At 35.5% G+C, this 24,761-nt stretch overlaps 1 pseudogene; it reads left to right on the forward strand.

Annotated features, from left to right (window-relative positions):
* The first annotated feature begins 251 nt into the window (after positions 1-251).
* Positions 252-22,556, forward strand: LOC109455371 (uncharacterized; annotated as a pseudogene).
* The last annotated feature ends 2,205 nt before the right edge of the window (positions 22,557-24,761 follow it).

Consider the following 24,761-nt stretch of genomic DNA (forward strand, 5'->3'; position numbering starts at 1 on the left):
TTCTCCTTCTCCCCATCCCATGAGGGCCTTTTCTTTCCTGAGGCCCCACCATCTCTCACCACTCCACCCATGGGCGCATGCAACAATTTTTTTTGAAAGATTTTTAAAATAATTCTAGCCTTCTTCTCCTCCTCCTCCTCCTCCTCCTCCTCCTCCTCCTCCTCCCCCCCCTTTCTCCTCCTCCTCTTCCTTCTTCTCCTTCTTTAATTTTAGTCTTGATTTGATTCTTCTTTTTCCTCTCCCCACACACCATGACGTACCATCTTTGGGCTCTCCCTCTGCCCCACTGCAGAGTGCCTGTGTCTCCTGGAAAGGAACATTTACACAAGTCTGGTGCTTGTTTTTTGCAGCTGCTGCCCAGCGGACCCCCATGGTCTGGCTTTGGAGGTCTGGGAGCTTGCATTCCAGGTTCTCATGGGAAGACAACAAGGGACAGTTCTTGGCAGGCTACCACCTACAGGGCACAGCATGGACAACAGACTGAAAGGTACCCCTGATCTTTCTGTAAAGAGGTCTGTTTGCTTGTGCAGGAGCTTTGGCCTAAGTGTCGGGCTTCTGGGTTGACACACATCTAAGGCCCACAGAGCTGCTCTCAGAGAACAGAGGCCAGTGAGCATCCTCTTTGTGTTCACTCTTTGCAGTCCCCAGCTGACCAGTATCTCCTAGAAAGCTTATACTCTGGTCTGGTACCACAATTTTTATGGTTGATGCCAGAAGATACCTCTACCAGGACCTGGCTCCAGTGGTAAAATTTTGGATTTGGGGGAACACTATAAAGATCTTACATGGATTCCAATTAAGACATTTATATGTTATAAAATTATAGCATTTAATGTGTTAAGATCTTATTTAGGAATTTCCAAAATGTCTTCCCCATTGTCGTGCAGGGCGGCCTGCGGGGTCTCAGCTCCTGCTCCCCACATAAAAACGCAGGATATGGCTAGGCCCAAAAGGAACACCCACGGAGCTATAGGTAGGGGAGTCATACCACTATAGTCTCACTGGAAGCTGGAGTCACACAATGTGCGACCTGCTGTCCGCTTTTCTGCCAACCAACCTCACTTGCTAGCTGCAATCTGTCCTGCTAACTGCAATCCACTCTTACTAGCTCAGCCACCATCTTCTTGCTAGCCCCCATTCTGCTAGCATAGCCACGGCAGTTATATTAGTGGCCAATGGCTCACTGGTTACAGCTGACGGCCAACTAGCCACAGCTGATGGCCATCCAGTCACAGTTGATGGCCATTTACTACCTGAGCCAGCACCTTTCCATGTGAGTCCGAGAGCCTGGAAACTGCACTCCTCGCTCTGTCCCCACACCCATATGCTAAAACATTTCTCAAAAATGTTTTAGGAGCTTTCACTGGAGGTAAAGTAAGGAGAGAGTGGCAGTGAATAAGGAGCTCTTCGTACCCCAAAACTTACTTTAACCAGAAGAAACCCTTTCTATTACTTCTAATATTGGGATTTCCTGTTGAACTTTTTCAAAGAAAGGATTTGTGTCAATTTTAGACCTCTAGAAAGCATAAGCCAATATCAAACTAAGAGTGTAAAGTATTGATTGGGGAAAATACCTGTGAAGGATAAAGGTGATAAGGAGCAGGAAGAGATGGAATGTGATATCTGAATACTCAGAGAAGCAGATGCCAAGGTGAGATTTAAAATATCAGGATTTTATAGCAGAAATACCAGTGTGGAAAAAAAAAAAAAGTTTAGGTGGCTAGAGAAGGCTAGGACAGACATTGGACAATGTAAACTAAGAGAGAATCAGGAAGGTCTTCAGGAATTCTCAAGGTAAAGTTGGCCTTCAGAGGAATCCTGCATCTGACAAGAATAGGCCTGCCTTAACATCTCTCAGTCATTGGCGGGGAGCATCCCATGGAACGTGTGGTCTCTGGAAACTTGGCAATGGAAGTCAGAGCACAGCAGATCGATCCCTTGATCAATTATTCTCTCTATAGTTAGAGGTCTGAAAAGTACATTCTCAAGGCTACCATGTGGGTGAGCTCCAGCCTACAATGCTGATCTAATGTCTGTAAAGAAAGAGAAGGAAGGGGAAAGGATTGAGTTATAAGAGCATCAAACTACAGTGCAGTTCTGAGAAATCCCATTAGTCTGAGGGAGAAATTTTGAGCAGATTTCCTGAAAGAGGAAATTACCCTCGTGAGGCACACATGACACAGTTCTTATACTCCCGCTGTTGTCAGTCATTGGGAGTAGCTCAGAAAGAAAGTGGCATAAACACCACATCAGATTCTAAAGTTGCAGCAGCTGGAGGCGGTCAATCAACTACATTCTTTGGAGAAAACTTTTTGTTTTCTTGAAGGAAGATCTGGATTTTATACCTTCATGGCCACCACAGAATTTAATGGGGAAAAATGTTTGAAAATAATGTATTTAATAAATCCCTCATTTTGCAGATTATGAATTAACAACTAAATGAAATGACTCTCCAAGTTCACAGTTAGTTATTTACAGCCAAAACTAAAACCAAAATATTTTTATTGTCTACCCAGATTTATTTCTACCATACCTCCATGCATTTCCAGTATTTAGTTCCATAATATAATAGATAATTTACTTTCCTCTCACCATGGACGATTTCAAATTATTAAAGGATGAAAATAATTCACAATTTGGCTTGCATCCTACCTTAAGCTTTCTTTCTTTACAGATTTTCAAATTGTTAGTAAAATTCTCAGTCATAGAGAAACTTAAGGCTAATAGCTAAAGATGATTTTTTAAAAAAAAACAAACTTCTGTTGATTTGCAAATGAACAAATAAATCCATAGTTGGAATTAAATTGTCTGACTTGATCTGAACAGTGAGTGACTATACAGGATAGTCCAATTTGTTTAATAGAAAGATCATCAAAGGAAACTGCTCACTTCTTTGGATGTGCTTATTTTCATATATTTGAAGGATTTTTTGTTATCTGTTAACAAAAAGAGAGTCATAAAAATCATTCATCCACAGTCCATTAACCAGTACGTACACACAAAGCCTTCTGGAATTTGAAATCACGATTTGTGAAAATATTTTACAGTATTTTCTTTTCTCTTTTTAAGTTCAAGACAAATATATACATAATTGTATGTATTAAACTTTGCATAAAGCAAATTCAAAAAATAAAATTAAAAAGGTGACTTTAGTGCTTTTATTTCTATGATATTTAGTCTCGCTAAGAAGTTATAAAAGCAGATCATTTGTCCATATTTTTATCTTTTCCCTTTTTTTTCAGTTGTTGAACAGTATAAATGCTATTTGTTTATTAAGTTGGCTTTCTTTTTGTGTATTTTAATGTGTATAACTTATTGTCAAAATGTAGAATATCCTAACTCCTCTATGAGGGCTTTCCTGACTCATGCTCAGTGGTGTCTTCTGCTTATTGTCAGAAGAAAATAGAATGAAACAGTCAGCAACACAAAGTAAAACTGAGATTAGTTATATCAAAAGAGCCAATTTTATGAAGGGCTATGCATAATGTTTTTTCTGGTATCAGAGTTTTGGCTTAACAGCCTATATCGTCAGATGGTACGTATTAATAAAATACTAGGAGCTGGGCTGCACATTATGGTTTTACAAAAGAAATTTAAGATTCTCGTTTGGCTCACTAAAGGCTCAATCACCAGGATCTCAGATCTAAATTGAGTTTAGAGATCATTCCATCCATTTTCTTTCCTGTGCATCTCTATGGAAAATCGCCAATAAATTAAGAAATGCTTGGATGAAGAAGAGCTCTGATTGTTAGAAAATGTCTTTATTGTATAGACTGTGTATTTCTCATCCACTGGTTTAATTTATTCTCTGTGAAACAGCTCAAAATTGGTTCAATCCTTTTCCACGTGGTAACACTTTAATATTAAAGACAACTCTTATGCCCTTTGTCTTCATGTTTTAGCCACATAATTTTATCTAAATGTATACTAATTTGACTTTTTTTTTTAAAGAATAGATATTTGGCTACTGGGGCTTTAAATATATCCTGGATTTCATTAAGAGCCTTACTTAAAGGAAGCACATTTGGGAGAGTGGGTAGGAGTTTTTTGTATTTATTTCCTTGACTGATTTACAAAAGACAAGATTCTTGATGAAATCAACAGAGAGTGAGGACTTTAGTTCCATCAAATCCTTTAGAATCTAGGATGAGATCTCTGGGGAAATTGCAGGAGAAATGACAGAGAAAGATGAGCTTTAAAAATAACAGAATCTGACCTGTGGATTACACTTGGAGACCACTGATCTCCAGGTTACAAAGCAACAAATCCTTGGATGTCAGAAATACGGCAGCGTGAGGGGTGTTCCTTGATATCTCCCCTTGAAGTTACAACAAATTGAAAAGCTATAATTCAACAAAGGATCCCCTACACAATACACAAACATGTCTGAGAGATCTGTGCACTGAAACATCTGAAGGTGGGCGAATGGGGTGAACAGTGGAGGAGGAGAAGGAGAAATGCAGAGACGGAGGCCCGCAGGGTGCAGCCCAGAGCTCACTGTGGTCCTGGGAGAAGAGAGGGGAGAATTGAGACTGCAGGTACACTCTATGTGGCCCTAGCAATTCTGCCTGAGAGATCAGCATATAATGTATGTGAACCCAGAAATCAGGATAGAGACCTCAGGGTAAAGGTCAAATATAGAAGTGAGACAAATGTGCTCTGATATCCTTCAGTGCCATACAGAAAACACAGCTGTGGAACCTGGCCACCTCCCCACAACCTTCCCCCATACCTTCCCAGTATTAACAGCGCACCCCAGAAAAAAAATGGTAGCAGTGTCAAATTAAAGAGCAGAATATCTACAGCCCTGAGAACTGGAGAGACAGTTCCTGAGTGGCAGATGCACTCTGTGGTTCATTCCAGTGACAAGGGAGGAGCTACAGAGGCAGGGCAGCTTTGGTATAGCAGTCGCCATTACTCAGAAGAGAATAAGGTCACAAACACACCAGCTGTCTCTCCCAGCTCATCCCGTCCCCCCCACCTTTCCTGGCTGATTGCAGTGGGAGCACCCAGGGCTGCTGATGTGCATAGTTCTGCTTCTGGCTGCAGGGGCAGCACTGGGATTTCAGAGGTCAACCCCAACGCCCACCACATCCTCCCGCGGGGGTGGTTCCCTGAGACCAAGGCGACCTGGTCACAGAGAAGCAATCCTCAACAACAATAGCTCTACACAAAATGTACCTTCATCATGATAGATGCAAATACACAATTAGGGGAGTTAATACATTTATGGTGTTACCTAATATTACAAGTTTCTAGAAATACTGAATTCCAATTGCTTTTATATACTTCACACAAAACATGTTCTCTAGTTCATAAAAGTAGCTTTTTTTTTTTAGTTTCCTATGTTACTGATGAACTTGAAAAGAAAGAATATTAAAGGTGAGTTTGAAGTTATATCAGCATTTTTACCAGAATAAATAACACTGCATTGTACATATATAACAGAACTATGGGATTTCTCTAACCATAATTAAGATAATAGCCAAAATTCTCCATAGCCATATAAAACACTCCCATACACAAAGTATATTCATTCATTCATTTTTCAATAAATATTTATTAAGCATATGCCTTTTATAAGAAATTCTTATAGATGTGTGAACTGCAGGGGTCAGCAATAACATTATTTTATTTACCTCCAACTATAACTTTTGAGGTGGTAGATCAGTGCCAAAGTTGGACACTGGTTCCCTGATTTCATATCCACCACCATGCCACTGACCATTTGTCCTGCAAGATTTGGTACTTAATGACCTGCATTTTTATTTCTCAACTAAAAACTGAAGTTAGCTATTCTTACATAATTCTCTTTTAGCACTGTCTGTAATATTTGTCATGAACAAGATTTAGAAGTTATAATAAATCATTCTCAATTGTAGGAAATGTGTATGTACATTTCATATTATAGTCAGTTGTATATAAAACTATGATTTTTATGCAGAGTGAAGATAAAATATGTTATTCATTCTATATAATAACAAGAAGACTATACAGTTTGTGTGTTTGAATGAAGTCTAGAATGTGACTATTAAGTGAGTTGTAGAATTAATTTTGTAGATGAAATAAAGTTTTGTCCTTTTCCAGATATACTCTGCCTAGTAGTCATTTCAAGTTCGCTGTCTATTGTCATTGCCTATGGAAATTTCTCCTTTCTCCATTTATTAGGTGGAATAAGTAAGTATAGTAAGTATGATAGCTTTTGCTTTGGCCATAACTTTTTGGTAGATATTGGGGCTAGTGGCAGTAATATAGGTTAATTTAACCCCCATTTTTTCTACTTGATGCTACACACAGGTGAGGGCCTTACACAATTCTCACATGGGAATTGCTATCTAACAAAAAAGTGTGTTTTTTTATTATTGATTCTAACATCACATTCTTGGTTTCATCATGCAGTTATTGGTAAGGTCATTTCAGTGCCTTACTAACTAGAAAAGACAAACAAGCAATTCATTAGTTAAGCAGAAGTCAAATTCTTTTATTTTTTTAGGAAACACTGCTCCATATTGAAAACATTCCAAAGATAAAAAATGGTTTCTGTGTTACAGAGAAGGCAATATTTCATTGTAAGTCCATACAACCTGTGGCATTTTTATACCAAATTCTTCACGTTGCCTTCGAAAAATTTCATTCATAAATATAACCATGGTAGTACTATATTACTTAAGTCTGAGTTTCAAAGTTTTCCTGAATTAATATTGTTTTAGTAATGAATCACTGCAACATGTATCATATTCACCACTGTTATTCAAGGTAGTGTTTTATGCTATTATTGTGATTGTCTGACAGATCATGTGGTGATTTGAGAACCTTTTCTTTGACATCGCTACGCCAAAAGAGACTATTTAAAGTTAGGAAATAAAGACCACAAACTAGGGTCCTAGACAACTGAACTCCAAGGCTGGCTGGAAAGTTTATTGCTTTTGGAATTTCTACTTAGTTTTGAATAATGACACCATAGATGATTAATTTCTAAAACATAGTTAAAACCAAATACATTGGACATGATTTCCTGTCATGTAAAAATATATATACTTTCCCTTTCTTAAAATTACTTGTTAAAAATTTATTGTTGCTTCCTTTTTTCACCCTTTACTTTCAGTCTATCTGTCTTTCGATCTGAGGTGGGCCTCTTGTAGACAGCACACCGTACGTACGGGTTCTGTTTTCTTATCCATTCGGCTATTCTGTGTCTTTTAATTGGAGCAATTATTTCATTTATATTTAAAGTGATTATTGATAGGTACATAGCAGTTACTGCCATTTTATTATTCATGTTTTTTTTTATCTTCTTTTGTTTGTTTGTTTTACTACTTCTTCTTCTTAAATAAGTCACTTTAACATTTCTTGTAATACTGGCTTGGTGGTAATTAATTTGTTTAGCTTTTTCTTATCTGGGAAGATCTTCATTTCTCCTTTAATTTAAAATGATAGCCTTACTGGGTAGAATAATCTTGGTTATAGGTCCTTAGTTTTCATCACTTTGAATATTTCCCACCACTCCCCTCTGGCCTGCAAAGTTTCTGTTGAGAAATAGCTGACAGTCTATGGGAACTCTCTTATAAGTAACTGGTTGTCTTTTTCTTGCTGCTTTTAGGATTCTCTGTTTGTCTTTAACTTTTGCTGTTTTAATTATGATGTGTCTTGGTGCTGGCCTATTTGGGTTTTTCTTGTTTGGTACTATCTGCACTTTCTGAGCTTTTATGTGTATGTATTTCCTTTTCAAGGCTAGGTACATTTTTAGTTATTATTTCTTCAAGTAGGTTCTCAGTCCCTTGCTTCCTCTCTTCTCCTCCAGTATTCTTATGATGCAAATGTTTTTATGCTTGATGTTCCAGAAGTCCTTTAAATTATTTTCATTTTTTTTAAATTCTTTTTTTTTCTTTTTGTTGTTCCAATTGACTGTTTTCTGATATGTTTTCTTCTAAATCACTGATTATATCTTCTCTTTCATCTGATCTGCTGTTGATTTCTTTTAGTGTATTCTTCACTTAGGTTATTGTATTCTTTATTTCAGACTCTTCCCAGCACAGTACTCCTGGGCTGGGGATCCCGGTGTGGGGCTGGGGTCCCTCACTCTTCAAGGGAGACCTCAGCCACCAAGGTGCGCTTTCCAGTCCTCAACCATTACCTATGGGTTTGGGTCAGACTGTTTTGAGTCTCCACTCCTCATACCAGTCTTGATGTGGCCTCTTCGTTACATCTTAGTTGTAGGGGTTCTGTTCAACAAGTCTTCAGGTGATTCTCTAGGTTAACTGTTCTATAATTTAGTTGTAATTTTATTGTGATCATGGGAGGTCGCTGGCATAGTGTTTACCTATTCTGCCATCTTGGACCTTGTATGCATTTGGTTTTAATTATGTCCTCTGATTGTCGCATCTATGTCTGAAAAATCAAAGATTTTTCTTTCGAAATAATTCTAACAATTTGTTTGATATAAAAGACAGCTACCATAAATTTGCTTGATTTTTTTCTTTGAAAGTACGCATGCCTTTTTAATTTGAGCTAGCGTGACAGAGAGAAAAGCATATTTATTTTTTACTTATTGAGTCCAAAATTTTTACCAGAGTCATCCATAAAATAGTTCCATATGCCACTGTACAAAATAATACATTTATGTTAAATTATCTAGTTTTCTTGTAGTTGGCGATATTATATTAACTATCACTTTCCTAAAGCAAAGTAAGAAAGTAAAGAATAAAAAATTTAAAATAATTATTTATATTGGTATCATTTTCCCAAATATATCATTAGCCCTTAAGAAAGTTGCTTTTTTTTTTCTCCCCACTTTGTATATGCTTAGCATAGAAAATAAATTTTAAAGGGTTTATTCTTGGGTTATGACATTATTCAACAATTTTTTTATTAAGCATTTACTTTGTTATGTGCTATGTTCAGTGTTGCTGTTTTGATGATTAATAAATATCTAATTAATTACTCTCTCCTGCTAACAATACTTGATGTGTATTTTTACAACATGATTTAGCATACAACTTGTCAGTTTTGAGTAAAGGATCCTAAATTATGTACTTCATAATTTAATGTATAAGAAGCCATCGGAGAATAATGTGTTAAGTATTATTTTTGTTGGACAGTAGGATTTTTTCCCCAGTTTTATTGAGAAATAATTGGCATACATCTCCGTACAAATTTAAGCTTTAAGTATGGTGGTTTGATGTACATGTAGTTAAATGATTACCACAATAGGCTTAGTTAACATCCATTATCTCACATAGATACAATAAAAAGTAAAGAAAAAAATTTCTCTTTCTGATGAGAACTCTTAGGATCTATTATCTTAGCAACTTTCCTATATATCACACAGCAGTGTTAACTATAGTTATCATGGAATATATTACATCCCTAGTACTCATTTATCTTATAACTGGAAGTTTGTACCTTTACCACCTTCTTGCAATTCCCCCTTTCCTCACCCCACGACAGCCACCCACCCCCATCTCTGGTAACACAAACACAAATTTGATCTCTTTTTCTTTGACTTTGTTTTTGTTTGTTTGTCTATTTTGTTTTTAGATTCCACATATAAATTAGATTATACAGTGTTTGTCTTTCTCTGACTGACTTATTTCACTTAGCATAATGCCTCAAACCCATGTTGTCACAAATGGTACGATTTCTTCATTTTTTTATGCATAATATTCCATTGTATATATACCACATCTTTATCAATTCACCCATTAATGGGTATTTAGGTTGTTTCCATGTCTTGGCTATTGTAAATAAGTCTGCTATGAACATAGGAGTGCAGATATCTTTTTGAGTTAATGTTTCTGTGTCCTTTGGGTATATTCCCAGAAGTGAAATTTCTGGATCATATCATAGTTCTATTTTTAATTTTTTGAGGAACCTCTATACTGTTTTCCATAGTGGCTGCATCAGTTTACAATATCTCCAACTGTGCACAAGTGTTCCCTTTTTTCCACATCCACACCATCATTTGTTATCTCTTGTCTTTTTGATGATGGTCATACTAATAGGTATGATATGATACCTCATTGTAGCTTCAGTTTTCATTTCCCTAATGACTACTAATGCTGAGCATCTTTTCATGGACCTATTGACTATTTGCATATTTTCTTTGGAAAAAACTCTGCTCATGTCTTTTGCTCATTTTTAAAATTGGATTATTAGTGTGTTTTTTTGTTCATTTGTTTTGTTTTGTTTTTCATTTATTATGTTGTATGAGTTCTTTATATATTTTGATATTAACCCCTTACAGATATACAGTTTGCATTATTTTCCATTCCATAGATTGACTTTTAACTTTGTTGATGGCTTCTTTTGCTGTGCAGAAGCTTTTTAGTTTGATGTAGTCCCAATTATTTATTTATTTATTTATTTATTTATTTATTTATTTACTAATTTATTTATTTACTTAAATTTTGTTGCTTGTGCTTTCCAAAAAACTCATTACCTAGATCCTTGTCAAGGAGCTTTTATTCTATGTTTTCTTCTAGGAGTTTCATCATTTCAGGTCTCACATTTAAATCTTTAATCCATTGACAGTAGACTTTTTATGACATAATTGAATCTAAATATTTCATTAAGCAACTAATTAAATCACTAGGAAGATTTGTTGTTAATTTAATGTTCATTGGGTAATATATTTAACAAAGCATTTTTAATAATGATAGATGCATTATTTCAGTTTAACAGATAACATTTTTCACTTTGCTTAAAACTTAATCTAATTTCAATTATTGTTTAAATGTTAATAAATTATCATCAAGTTTTTAAAAATCATGTAAATGTTTAATATATTTTTTATACTTCCGAATCAGTATTGTTCGTCACAAAATTGTAAGCTACTTTTATGATGGGGATATATCATATTTTTCTTTGAACCCCTGGCACAAAGTAGAGGTTAGGCACTCAATAAATGTTCATCGAATGAGTCAAAGAACGTAATATTGTTTCTTCTCTTTATAAAAATGAATGACAAAAATATAATTGTTTTGTAATGTAGATACAATGGTTTAAAGTCACCAATTTAAAGTCTATTCAGCAGTTGTGGGGAAAAAACTCTATGGGACATATTTTAAATAAGCTAAATAATTTGGATGTATTTGTATTTAATTTTGAACTTTTTACTATTATGAACATTGAAAATCTCTCATCGTCTACTTCGTAGTTGTTCTTTGATCAGAAGCTGAGAGTCCTCCTAGGTTTTAGCTACTGAACAACGAGATAATTTTTTGACCTGGTACAGGGATCATCTCAACAGAAAGTTCCCAGGAGCCAATTCTCAGTAAGTTTATTCCTAACAAAAAAATTCTATACAGAGCAAGACTTTTTCATCTCTTACTCTTCCTTATTTAAATCTAAGCCAAGTTCAACCATCTTCTAATAAGAAAATGGATATCAATACACTATTGTTATTTTGGTCTACTCAATGGGAATTTTAATTCCAAGGATTTGTAAGTCACTTATACAAAGACCATGTAGGGGATTGTTTTTGTGTAAGAAACCCAGATTCAGAAACTTTGAGGAATAAATATAAGTAGAGATGGGTTTCACAGAACCTGGAAAGCTGTCAGAAATAGAACTTAATCTATGTCTGTCAGAGTTTATATGGCTCCCATTTCTGCCTCTCTGCTTGTTTGCTGTACTTTCTTATTTTTGTTAGTAGAATGGCTTACTTTGCTAATTTATCGCCCTTACATAACTCAACCCTAGTAGGTTAATCCCAAAATATGTCATTTGGCTGGCATCCATTATTGGTTGACTATATTCTGTGTTTTTGAAGTTCTTAAAATAAATAATCTGATTGGCTTAGTTCAGCCTATGAATCCCTCCTCTACCTGTGGATTGTGTGTCTATCTTAATGTAAACAGCAATGTTCAGGGCTGTGGATTTATGTGATGCCAGGACAGCCAAATCCAGAAGCTCTAGGTGGGGTAGATGTTTTGCAACAGGCCAGGAATGAGACAGGCATATACACTAACATGACTGGTAAAATATTGAATTGATTTCAAGAGAGCAGCACCCATGTTCACTATATACCTGAACGTGAATGTATTCTCTCTCTCTCTCTCTCTCTCTCTTTTTGTTTTAATTGCTCTATCTTTCGAAACTTTTCAAGTTGAGCTAATTCAGTAAAACATTTAAATAGTTTTGAAATTACTGTTTTTGTGACTATTGTCTACGTATACTGCTTCTTTCCCCTACTCATCTTTTTTCCTCTCTTTCAAATACTTGTAACTTATATAATGTAGACATACAAACAATTAAAAAATAATTATAAAAACATATTTTAATTGTAATATTTCTAAAGACTTAGTTTATCTCCTATCTGTGCTCTCATCCCCAAATGATAGTAATGATGATGTAAATGGAGGCAATATTGCATAGTGGCCAACAGTGCAGGCTCTGGAGTTAGATCATTTAGTTTCTCATTCTAGCTCTACCTTATTCAAGCATTATGATCTTGGACCAAATACATAATTCATGTAAATTGTTTAATACATAGAGTTTATTACATATATGTTGCATAAAATAGGTGCTTTATAACTAACAACTATTATTACTGATTGTTACTATAACTGCTATTACAACTACTACTATTACTACTAATTAATCATCTTTAAAGTTTATTAGTTCCTTAGATTTTGCAAAATAATTAAACATATTCAGTTATATTTTTGTGTCTTTTCTACAAAGAATATATAAAATTTTAACATGAGCCTCATCAATAAGTTTTTGTCAACTTTACCTTTATAGAATATTTTTCCATTGGGAAAATTCTATCTGATGAATTGAAATTCACCCAAAATGTTTGCTCTGTTTATCATATGAAATGTCATTTTTGAGCCTCATCACTGCATTTACCATCTAAATAGTCTCTTCGCATGATCCATTTTAATTTTAATAGACAATTTAGAATAATCTAGATCATTAAGGGAGGTGATTAAATTATCTAGCTTTAACTTTTTTACAACTTTTATTTTTATTTAACATATTGTTTTCAATTATTTACATAAGAATAAAAATAATTGAATATATAGTATTCTTTTTGAATGAAAATTATAAAACCTTAGTTATTTCATAAGAACGGTGTAGATCAGTAAACTATGAATCAAACATGTACATAAATTATAAATACAGAAAAATCTTATCCATTGAGATAATTTACATCATAGCAACCCTTGATCTGCCTCAAATCTTTGTTTTATGTAAATATTTATATCACAAATGCAAATCAAGAGGAAGGTCTTTTTTAGATTAGTGTTAAATTTGAGCATACATGACAGCTCTGGAAAAGAACATAGTCTGGTGCTTCCAATCTCATTTCCAAGAATGACAGTCTTCATGAATGAACACTAAACTCTTTCCAGGAAGAGCTCTTTGAGGATGGCAGCTGGTTTAGAGCCATCATGACATTTAAATTCTTTAGCTAGTCATCCTTGGGAGGAGGATTATGAAACAGATGTATGGGAAACCTCATATTCACATGTGACAAGAGTAATTTATGTGGAGATGATAGAGATTAGACTTTTCTTTCACTTCATAAAAGCCTAATGTTGTTTAACTGAAACAATTATGTGTTGCTCCAAACAGAGAAAATAAAATTGCATCAGTTATACTTGAAATCAAATAAACATTTTCTTAATCCCAACTAAATTCTCTTAGTGTTTGGTTTTGTTTGTTTTGTTTCGTTTCTTCTTCAATCAGTGAGACTTGTATTTGGATCAGTAGTAGCAAGCTTACAGAATGTTCTTCTGAGGTCACTTAATTAAGTGTTTTCACAAAAAACTCCCCAAAACCCAACTATATTTTTTGTTGTTTCTATTTTCACAGTAGAAAATAAAGTTGCTGTTGAAAGTGAGTGATTCTAGAAACTAATTAATTGTCTTAATGTCTCTGGTTCATTATAAATTTTATACTTCTGGCAGGAGTATGCTCTTTGTAATACCTTAAAGAGAAATGATAGTTATCTAAATCTATTATACTCTATAAAAGTAGAATTAAATAGAATGCAATGCAACTAAAGTTACATGGTCTTCAACTTGTTTTACAAAGAAAAGGACAACATATTTGTGTTTGCACTGCTGTACCTGACAGTGTATTTCAGACATTAATCTTTCTGGTGGTAAGTGCCAGAACCTGTATTATTGGATAGGAGTGGACATTTAATTTGAAACTCAGAGGACAAGAAACATAGCTAAGAAAAGTGGTAGAAGGAATGTTTCTAGAAAGGGGGAATCATGTTATTAATTCATTGATTTATTCATTCAATGTTTCTTTCAAAAAAAATCATTCAAAGTTTTATTGGATATTGAGGGAATGAAAAAGGCAATACAATTTCTTTAAGCCATTTGAATTATAGAGGAGAGAACACTTATTTGCATGATTAACATAAAGGAGTGCACAGAGAGGAGTTATGAGAAACTTTTTGAGTAATGAGCTAAGCCCCAAACTGGCAGCCTTAGAGTCCCACATTTTATAGTATGAATTTTTCTGTAATCTCACCTCAGGATAAAGGTTAGAAAGAATGACAAATGGTGAGGTGTCTTTTAAATACCATCCCTGGGTCAAAATTGATGTAAAAGAGGCCTGTTACAAAGATGTAACAGACCTGGAGGAGGGACTTTATGATAGATGGAAAGGTCTTTTTAAACACAGACACACAAACACACTTATACTATATTTCAAGTAGACTAGAATACTCTTGTTTCTTTAGGAACTCATGACTACTGTATCTATTTTCCAAGTACGATCTTTAAAAGTTATTAAGATATATACTAGTTTTAAACTTATGTTCACAAAATTATAGAACTACATTTGTTTTTTCAGATAAGTTTTTTAAATTAATTAATTAATTAATTAATTTAAGTCAAGTTGTTGTCCTTTCAATCTTAGTTGTGGAGGGTGCTGTTCAGCTTCAAGTTGTTCTTTCAGTCTTAGTTGTGGAGGGCACAGCTCAGCTCCAGGTCCAGTTGCCGTTGCTAGTTGCAGGGGGCACAGCCCACCATCCCTTGCAAGAGCTGAACCGGCAACCTTGTGGTTCAGAGGACAGGCTCCAACCAACTGAGCCATCCGGGAGCTCAGCAGTAGCTCAGTTCAAGGTGCCGTGTTCAATTTTAGTTGCAGGGGGCGCTGCCCACCATCCCTTGTGGGAGTCGAGGAATTGAACTGGCAACCTTGTGGTTGAGAGCCCGCGCTCCAACCAACAACTGAGCCATCTGGGAGGCAGCTCAGCTCAATGTGCCGTGTTCAATCTTAATTGCAGGGGGCAGAGCCCACCATCCCTTGCAGGACTCGAGGAATTGAACTGGCAACCTTGTGGTTGAGACCCCACTGGCCCATGTGGGAATCAAACCGGCAGCCTTCAGAGTTAGGAGCATAGAGCTCTAACCACCTGAGCCACCGAGCCGGCCCTACATTTGTTTTTAAAACACTGTAATACACTAGCTTGATTGTTAATCAAGTGGTAGTAACTGTAAGTATTGATGTGCCAATATCAGGGACCTTAAATCAAATTCCTTATGATACTATAGAAACATTCAGAAGACTTTTCTTCCAAATTCCCATGACTTTTGAGGCATTTAGTCCTTGACTTGCTTTCAGTCTCCTTGTAGACTTAGCTTTCTCAGATATTACTTCAGATCTATAAATATTCTTCTCTCATTTATTGTAGCAGTCATCCAAATCAAACCTATGCAATATCTATTTTCTTGAAGCACGTTGTCTGTGTATCTGAAGAGTCCTCTGGCGACAAAACAAGATCCTAAATCAATGAAAATACACATACTTTTAATTCACTACTGGGCTCATAAGAAAACTAAATAAATTTCTATGGACAAACAAAACAAAACAATCCAAAACGCAACAACAGTAAAAATAGCCAAAATGAATAGAAAACAAAAACTAAACTGAATAAATGTTCAATTAAGAGTTTACATCAATCTTCAATAAAGGAATTTCTATCAGATATACTTAAGGAAGAGGGAAAATGACCAGAGATGTAAAAAGTAATAATGAACAAAGAAACAAGTTAATATGTAAGTAAATTGAAATATGTATTGCCCATATGAGATAATAGTATGCTCTAATTTGTAGATTTAACAAAAAGCACAAATAAAATTTACATAAAAGTAGCATACAAATCAGAAGGGGAGAGATCAGAATTAAAGTGTTCTAAGTACCTAGTATTATTTGTTAGGGGATTAAGGTACTAAATAACAAAAAAAAAAAATGGTTAAGATATATATATATCTTAAAGATTAAAAAGAAAAATAATAAATATATCAAAATAGTAAAATTTAAGAAAAATAGAAACAGAGAAAGTGACACATCAAGAATGTAAAATAAAAATGGTAGAAATTATTGCAAATGTGCCAGTTATCACAATTCGCCATGCTTGACAGATAGAAGACAGAGCTTATGAGATAGGATAATGAAGTAAAAATCCACGTATGTGTATACTACCTGTATGAGGATAATATGGGAGATGAAAAACATATTCAGTGACAAAACTATGCATTAATTAGTTAACTCCAGAGTATAGGACATCCTAAGAACAAGTGTCTGCTAGTCAATGGCATGAAAATGATGGTGAATGTGGAGTGGGAGAGATCAGCTAAAGAACAATGTTTGTGTGGTGTGTGTGTGTGTGTGTGTGTGGTGTGTGGTGTGATCAGCATATATAGTGAATGGTTAAATTAAAAAAACTATCTATTACAGTAAAAGACACATTGCCATTAATCTCCCACAAAATACTCACCCGTGCTTCAAACACACTTACCCATCGTTCTTGCCACTTTCTGAAGCAGTTCTGGAAGTCCTCTTTCATGAGTGTCTTTAGTTGCACTGTCATGGCTGCCTTGATGTCCTGAATCATTTTGACTTTAAGGAAGAGTCAGAAGTCTCATGGTACCAGATCCAGTGAATAAGGTGCATGAGGACATACCACGTTTTTATTTGACAGAAATTTCCATACCAGAAGCAATGTGTGACATGGAGCATTGTCATGATAGAAGGTGATTTACTACACACTTGAAAACACACCTTCTCTCAACCACAGCTCACACCCTACTGACTGCACCTAAAAAGTTGAAACTTGTCACACATTGTTACTAAGTTTCCACATGCTGTTTCCCATATTAAAGATCCCTGCCTTTCCATTGGATGGCACTCGGCAGCAGCATTCACCATATGTTTCGATCAATGTTTTGATCACACCACACATACACTCACGCAGACACACACACACACACCTAGAGAGATGTACAACCATATTTAATAATTGTATCTTGTTTAAATTATGATTCAATAAGCCAATTATAAAAATATATAGTTTAGGCAACAAGGGGAAATTTGAACAGAAGAATAATGGCAGAGTAAGTTTGAGTTGGACAATCTAAGTTTAAGGCCTGAGTTACTGAAGGTTTAGGGGTTGGTTCAGAAATGGAGAGTATATAGTTAGCATGCAAGTGCTACAAAGCTACACTTTGCATCTTCAGTGACAGATAAAGAAATCATAGCTAGTCAACTATTTTATATAAATGATGCATACATCTGAAACATTTTTTTATGTTTATTTGGCTATATATAGATTTGTTATATCCAATGAGACTATAAACCGGCTGTTGATTTTTTTCTAAACTATATCATGAACCTCTCTAGAGAGAGAGAGCTCTAGTGTTACACCTAACAAATTTTATTATAATCTGATGATCAATTATTCTTTTAAATAATCAAGGTTTTATTCTATAGGAGCTCTAAAACAATATAATCTAGCTAATTGCTTTAATATTAAAATTGAAAAATATATATAATATATTTTACTACTACATAAAAATTGACTATCCCAATAGAGTTCATCCAGAGCTATTTTAATGTTGTAAATTACAAATGGAAAACCTCAATTTTATAAGGTAAAACTCCAGCATGAACCCACTGTGTCTTTAAGGCCTCCTCCTTACCCACAGATTGTCACCGATATTACTTCTTTCCTCCTGAACCCTTGTTCAGGGTGTATTTCTAGGCTGTATTTCAAGATTCAGCTCACTCCTATGTGTCATGGAACCTTGGATTTGCTCCTTGCCTTTTCGTTTGGGTTTAGCATTGAGCGTTTTCAGAACTCATTTGTGTCTCTGCACGAGACTCCAACCTCATTTCACTTTTTGCTGGTTTTATACTCTCCTACAAAGCGCAACCCAATTATAGTGGCCATAAAGCTGACGCCTGAGGTTCCCTGACTAGCTGAGGGCCCAGATATCCCTTTGTCCAGTAGAAGAGATTGTGTATTCATTTTAAAAGAATGGAATTCTAAACCTATTCTTTATTATGATATGTCTTGTCTTTCTGACCAGATTGTTATGATGCTTACCTAACATGTTCAAACAGTCAAACTTGTGCAATTTGCAATTAAACAGTGCTGATGTGAACCATATCAGAGAAAACATAGGTGCATAATGTGTGTGGAAGGTATTCTAGGCTGTTTCCTATACTTTCCTATATACCTGTGACATAAATCAAGTGTCTTTATCCTTCTGGGCCTTTTCTGACTTATTTATATAGTATATTTGAGCTAGACTGTTTTCTAAGAAGGCTGCTTGTTAAACTGCATCTAACTCTTTTATCTTTGTTCATGATGTGTCCTATGTCTGACAGTTTTCCTGGAGTGGTCTGGACTATAAAAGTGATAGCTATATTTGTATTCCAAAAACACCGTATGTTATGTGACTCTTAGACATAACTAAATTGTCATCATTCGTTTTATCTTTCCCTAAACTGGAATCTTCTTATTCATCCTATTTTCTCAATGTCCATCTTGGAGTCAACACATAATGTGTGTTCATTAAATATTTATTGGAAGTATGAATACATTATAAAGAATATTTTCACAGTTTATATCTGCATCATATAATACAGTTTGATTGTTTGTTTTAATTATGCATTGTTGACTCTGTTTTGGGGTCCTGAGTAGAGGTTAATCAGTTCCTCTTCTTGAGCAGCTAATCAAGTACATAGCCAACCACTTCCCTTATGGGGTACTCACACTCTAGGCCACTGCACGTCAGCCCTAATCACACTGGGGCCTAGTGACAGACTAGAGACAGCCTGTATGCCTTGGAAACCACAGAATTATTCAATTTAGTGAATCTGCAGGGAACTTGAGAAACCTAGCTAACTCCACCATGCTTGCCACACATAAGCTGCCTCTTACAGTTCCAGCTTGCTGTTATCGTGTCTCTGGTTGCAACCCCCTGTGTGGCCCTGCCCGGCAGACTTCTCTAGTTTGGAGTTATAAGTAACAAAAAGTTCTGCCTTTCATCTATCCAAGTGTTAGTGTGTTATGTCTTACCATCAAAAGAATCTTTAAATCTCATAAAACACATGAGAACCCTTACCTAAAAGCTGTGTGTGTCAAATAAAAATAATTAATTTGGGAACAAAGAAATCTTTATAATCAAAAGCCTTGAAATAAGTACCCTAGAATGGAAAAAGAAAATGTAGCCTTCTATCATTTTTTACACTAACTTTTAAACTCCTTAAAAGAAGCAATTATGCCATATTCCCCATTGATTGGCCTACATCTATCTAGGTACATAATAGGAACTTAAAGACAATTACCATCTGATTGAGTTCAAGACATAGTATAGATGTTTTCTAGATCGGTCTTTCTAAGAAATTAATTCTTAGTGTTTCATTCTTTCTGTGAGAACAATTTGTTACAATCTAACTGTACAAATTTAAGGTAGTCTTACTAGACCAAATAATATGGATGCAAATAACATGGATAAAATAAATCAAATAAAATAGAATATAACTGCAATCAGACATAAATAGCATGTTATTTTAAACTTAGCTGGCTGCAACTAGTGTTCTTTTTTGCAGTTTCCAGCATCTGCTAAATTTACTCTATAGGTTGTATTGTCCTTACATTTTGGCACAAACATAAAAGAGAACATATTTTCCTTACTGCCCTTCACACTCTTTGATTGGAAGGTTCCACTACTTTATTTGGACATTTTCCATCATACTTCTTATAGCATCCATATGTTAGTTTTTTATGCCTATTAATGTTTTCTTTACTCTGGGCACCCTTCCAAATACACTACTTTGAAATATGGAACTCCTTATTTAGTTATATAGCCAATATCTAAAAACCTCAACTAAGAAAAGATTTCCACCAGAATTTTTGAAGGTGCTGTTAAGATCAATCAAAGCAGGCACTCAATGAGTGTGGAAAAGAGTCTTATAACAGCTCAGGAAACCATCTCATAAAGCCTCTATGGAGGAGAACACATCAGAAGACAGAGACTGCAAACCACCCTAAGGGGAAACTAGCCAAACTCAGCAGCAGCAGATGGGGAAGAAATGCACGTATTGACTAACTTCCTTGTGAGGCTGTATTTATGTTTCTACTTATTGGGTGCAGATTATATTTTTCTGCCAACAGTAAATGCTATTGATTTAGTACATGTGAGCTCTACACCACACTGTAGCCCTCTGAAATGCAGGGGTGGAAGAGAACATAGACTTCTTTTTCTAAAACACAGAAGATAACCCATAGGTTGTTCAGACACTTTTGCTACAGAAAGACTCCTAGCTAAGAGGAAATTGTGTATGGTCTTTTGAAAAAAGTATAGACATGGAACAAAAGTACATTTTAGATGAGGCTAGGTGATGCTGCTTCTTTTTCAGATGTCTGCCTAATTTCCTTGGCAGAAATTTCAAAGATTTGTATCAACTTTTGTTTAAAAAAAAAATGCTTACCAATGTTCTGTGAAGAAAAAGCAAGGCACATAATGACTTCATCACCTCAGAGTGAGTCATAATGAACAAGATACTGCATTATTACCCAGAAAATAGGAGTCCAAAAAAACAAAAGATTGGGGCTCTCTGACCACTGGCAAAGCCATGCCGTCTATTATGAGCAGAGGCTTTTGATCCAATTGTGACTTTGCTCCTTTGTGATGATGACATTCCATCTCCAGCATTCAGGAGATAAACGTTTTAAAGTAACTCACTATGTCACTTGAAAATCAAATCCCAGAGATGCTGGCTGAAAGCCAAGGAGTTACTCCCAGATGTATAAGAAAGTGGTTGCAATGTATAATTAGGTTAATGCTGGACTAGACCCTGCTTTTGATGAGTTGGCAACTCCCATGATTGCTTTGCTTTAAGTGGGCTGGGGCCTGGGAGGAAACTATACCTATGGGACTTAATAGGAGATAAGCACCAGAAAGCGATTGAAAGGCTAGGGTTTTACAAACCTTTCTAATGATGGAATCATTGAATAGAAAGGTCGTCTGTTCAGGTTCCTGAAACTACATCGGTTTTAAGTCTGAAAGATAAAATCCAGTCTACTTTTTCATTTAGATCTCCAAAACGGAGGCTTCACCATCTTCTTTGGTGAAGGTGTTAAGGTTTAATATATCAAAAACTTCTTCCATATAATGCCTCAAAGTCTCTTGGTTGTAATTAAGCCCCAGTAAATTTCTCTCATAATATGCTTACATATACACCTGTGTGATTCCTTTATATTAACTCTTATTGTATCTGTACAACGTTTTCATTAGAGTCACTTTCTATACTCTGCACCTATTAATTTCCCAGTGGTTCAAAATTGATCATAATTTCATAAATTCTCAATTCTGATAACATGGAAACTATTACACTCTGTTTTTTAGATTTCTTGTTAAAGTTCTGGTCACTTGTAATACGTACTGTATTCTGGTTTATTTGACACTTTTGTTAATTGAAAGACTATAATATGCACTAAAAATACCTGTAACTCATTACCTTTTTAAAAAGCAATCAAAATGTAAGGAATGCAACCAAATTAATCTAGAGCAATCAAAATGAAACCGGAAGTGAAAGACAAAAGCATTATTAGAAGTGTGTCAGAAGAGAGGAGAGAGTGAGGAGGCTGTGTCTGGCTCCCACCGCCATTGCAGGACATTCAGCTCCATAGAGACAGCACCCGGGCGAGTGCGAGCCGACCACGGGCACTGTGCGATGCCGGGCTTGCTGAGGAAAAATAATCAAACTTGGGCAAAGGACACCGGAGAGGCAAACTATCATCATTCACATTCTTTGTGCACACCTGCCGGGAGGAGCATAAGAAGAAGCATCCTGTTCTTTCAGTCAACTTCTCAGAGAGTTTTCTAAGAAGTGCTCAGAGAGGTGGAAAACTGTCTGCTAAACAGAAAGGGAAACTTGACGACATGGCAAAGGCAGACAAAGCCCGTTATGAAAGAGAAATGAAAACTTATATGCCTGCTACATGGAAAACAAAAAGCAAAGTTCAAGGATGCCAATGTACCTAAAAGGCCTCCTTCGGCCTTTTTCTTGTTTTGTTTCCCCAAATCAAAGGAAAGCTTCCCGGCCTATCCATTGGTCATGTTGCAAAGGAGCTGGGACAGATGGGGAATGACAAGCAGCCTTATGAAGAGAAGAAAAAAGACGAAAAGGATATTGCTGCATACCAAGCTAAAGGAAAGGCTGACACGGCAAAAAAGGGAGTTGTCAAGGCTGAAAAAAGCAGGAAAAGAAGGAAGAGAAGGAAGATGAAAAGATGAAGATGAATAAGGAGATGATGATGATGAATAAGTTGGTTGTAGCTCAGTTTATTTTTTCTTGTTCATAAAGCATTTAACCCCTTATCCCCAGTACACACCTCATTCCTTTCAAGGAAAAAACATTGAGATGTAAGGCTGTGTAATATACATTTTTAAACTGTACAGTGTTTTTTATTTTATTTTTTATTATTTTATTTTTTTTGTGTGTGTGTAGTTAACACACTACTGCATGTGTTTTTAGATAGCCCTGTCCGGGTGGTGTTTTCAATAGCCATTAACTTTGGCTGGTACAGTATCGGGGTTGTAAATTGGCATGGAGATTTAAAGCAGGTTCTTGCTGGGGCACAGCACAAATTAGTGATATATGGGGATGGTAGTTTTTTCATCTTCAGTTGTCTGTGATGCAGCTTATATGAAATAATTGTTCTGTTAACTGAATACCACTCTGTAACTGCAAAAAAATAATTGCAGCTGTTTTGCTGACATTCTGAATGCTTCTAAGTAAATACAGTTTTTTTATTAAAAAAAGAAAAAGAGAAGTGTGTCAGACCACTAATAAAAAGTCCCTAGGCTTGCTAAGGGACTTCTAGATAATACCAGGGGTGCCTAAAAAATCTATACAAGTGGATACTTTGGTCAACATTCTCCAGCAACAGTTCACCATAATCAGAATGTCTGGACGCTGATGGTAACCACTTTGAGTATCTCTTGTAATTGCAGAAGTCCAACCTGACTCGTATTCATCTTTTGCTATCGGTATACATTGAGTATTACAGTTTTAATAGTTTTTTTTCCTTTCTTAAAATGTATATACTTTTTCTTGGCACCCTCTGTAGAATTGGTTTAGATTACGTATTGGCTGAGTAAGAAGGAACCTGTGCCATACCAAACAACTCTTGCTGTACATGGATCAACACCTCTGATATTGTAGCAAATATAAGAAATTAACAAATAAGCACTTGACTAAAACAAGTTTAATGCACCTTCAGCTACATTCTCTGGTTTATTTGACACCAACTAGCCTGGTTCATGGGGGCCCTGGTGAAGGAGTGTACGTCAGTCTCCTGGCATTATCTTCCTAATAGTCATCCTTGCAGCCTCCCAGGTACACTGTATTCACTTAGAGATCTTAAATGCATGTTCACAGCCACCAGCAGCACATCGTATGGTCTCACTAGACTTGGAGAAAGAGAAACAAGATGAACAACGAAAATAATCTTTCCATGAATCTGACATCATGTGCTATGAGTTGCACAATGAGACAAAAGCATCTTAACTCTGATGATGACTGAGAGTGGTACTAATACTCAACTTTTGATCAATCTATCATGTACAAGAGGATGAGCAAAATGGGGGAATTGTTCAATTATTGAAACAAGGAAGCCATTAGACTCAAATGGCAATGATGCCACGGCGGCCTATGTAAACAAACCAAAATCTAAGTCTGTAAATGCTTCATGGTTATAAAATCAAAACGCTAAGGATAAACAACAACAAACAGCCAACTAGGCTTTAAGCTATAGCCATTTAAATAACTTATTTTGTTTGATTCCACAATATCTCTATGTAAATCTTTCCCCAACTCCTGTTGGGGGAGCACTCCTAACCACTTCCAGTTTTGTGCTGCCCAATTCAAATCGATTTTTGCTCAAATAACCTCTTAATATTAAAAGAAAAAAAAGGAAAGAAAGAAGTACGCCAGACAGTCAATTAATAAAACATTAGTTTACTGGATTTTATAAGTTTGTGTTATTTGCAGGCTTAAGAATGGTTTATTTATTGCAATTTCTTTTCCATTCTAAATAAATATTTACTTTCTTATTTAGTTTTATATTTATACTTTTGTGGCCTTTTTTTTTTAAGAGGATCCCCCCCAATTGTATAAATTTCGGGACCTCACTGGGTCCATACAGCAGATTGTGTCCAATGCCTGTATTATAACCTCTGAGTATTCTGTGAGTAAAGAGTGGTTTACTATATATACACTATTTCTATTTTGTATTTAGCTTTGGCATAAGATGGACTCCAAGTAGTTTTCCCCTTTATTAAAACACAAAATGATCTTTTCAAACCCTCCTTATGCTTTTTGTTTTTTGTTTTTTCACTTTTTGTATCTAAGTTCAGTATTTAGTTCTTCACACATGGAACTTGCTTTTGTTTAAAAGGAATATTTTCTAATTTGTTACTATAAGCAGTATCCTTTTC

Source organism: Rhinolophus sinicus, linkage group LG09 (assembly GCF_036562045.2).
Source record: "Rhinolophus sinicus isolate RSC01 linkage group LG09, ASM3656204v1, whole genome shotgun sequence".
In the NCBI taxonomy this organism is placed as follows: domain Eukaryota; kingdom Metazoa; phylum Chordata; class Mammalia; order Chiroptera; family Rhinolophidae; genus Rhinolophus; species Rhinolophus sinicus.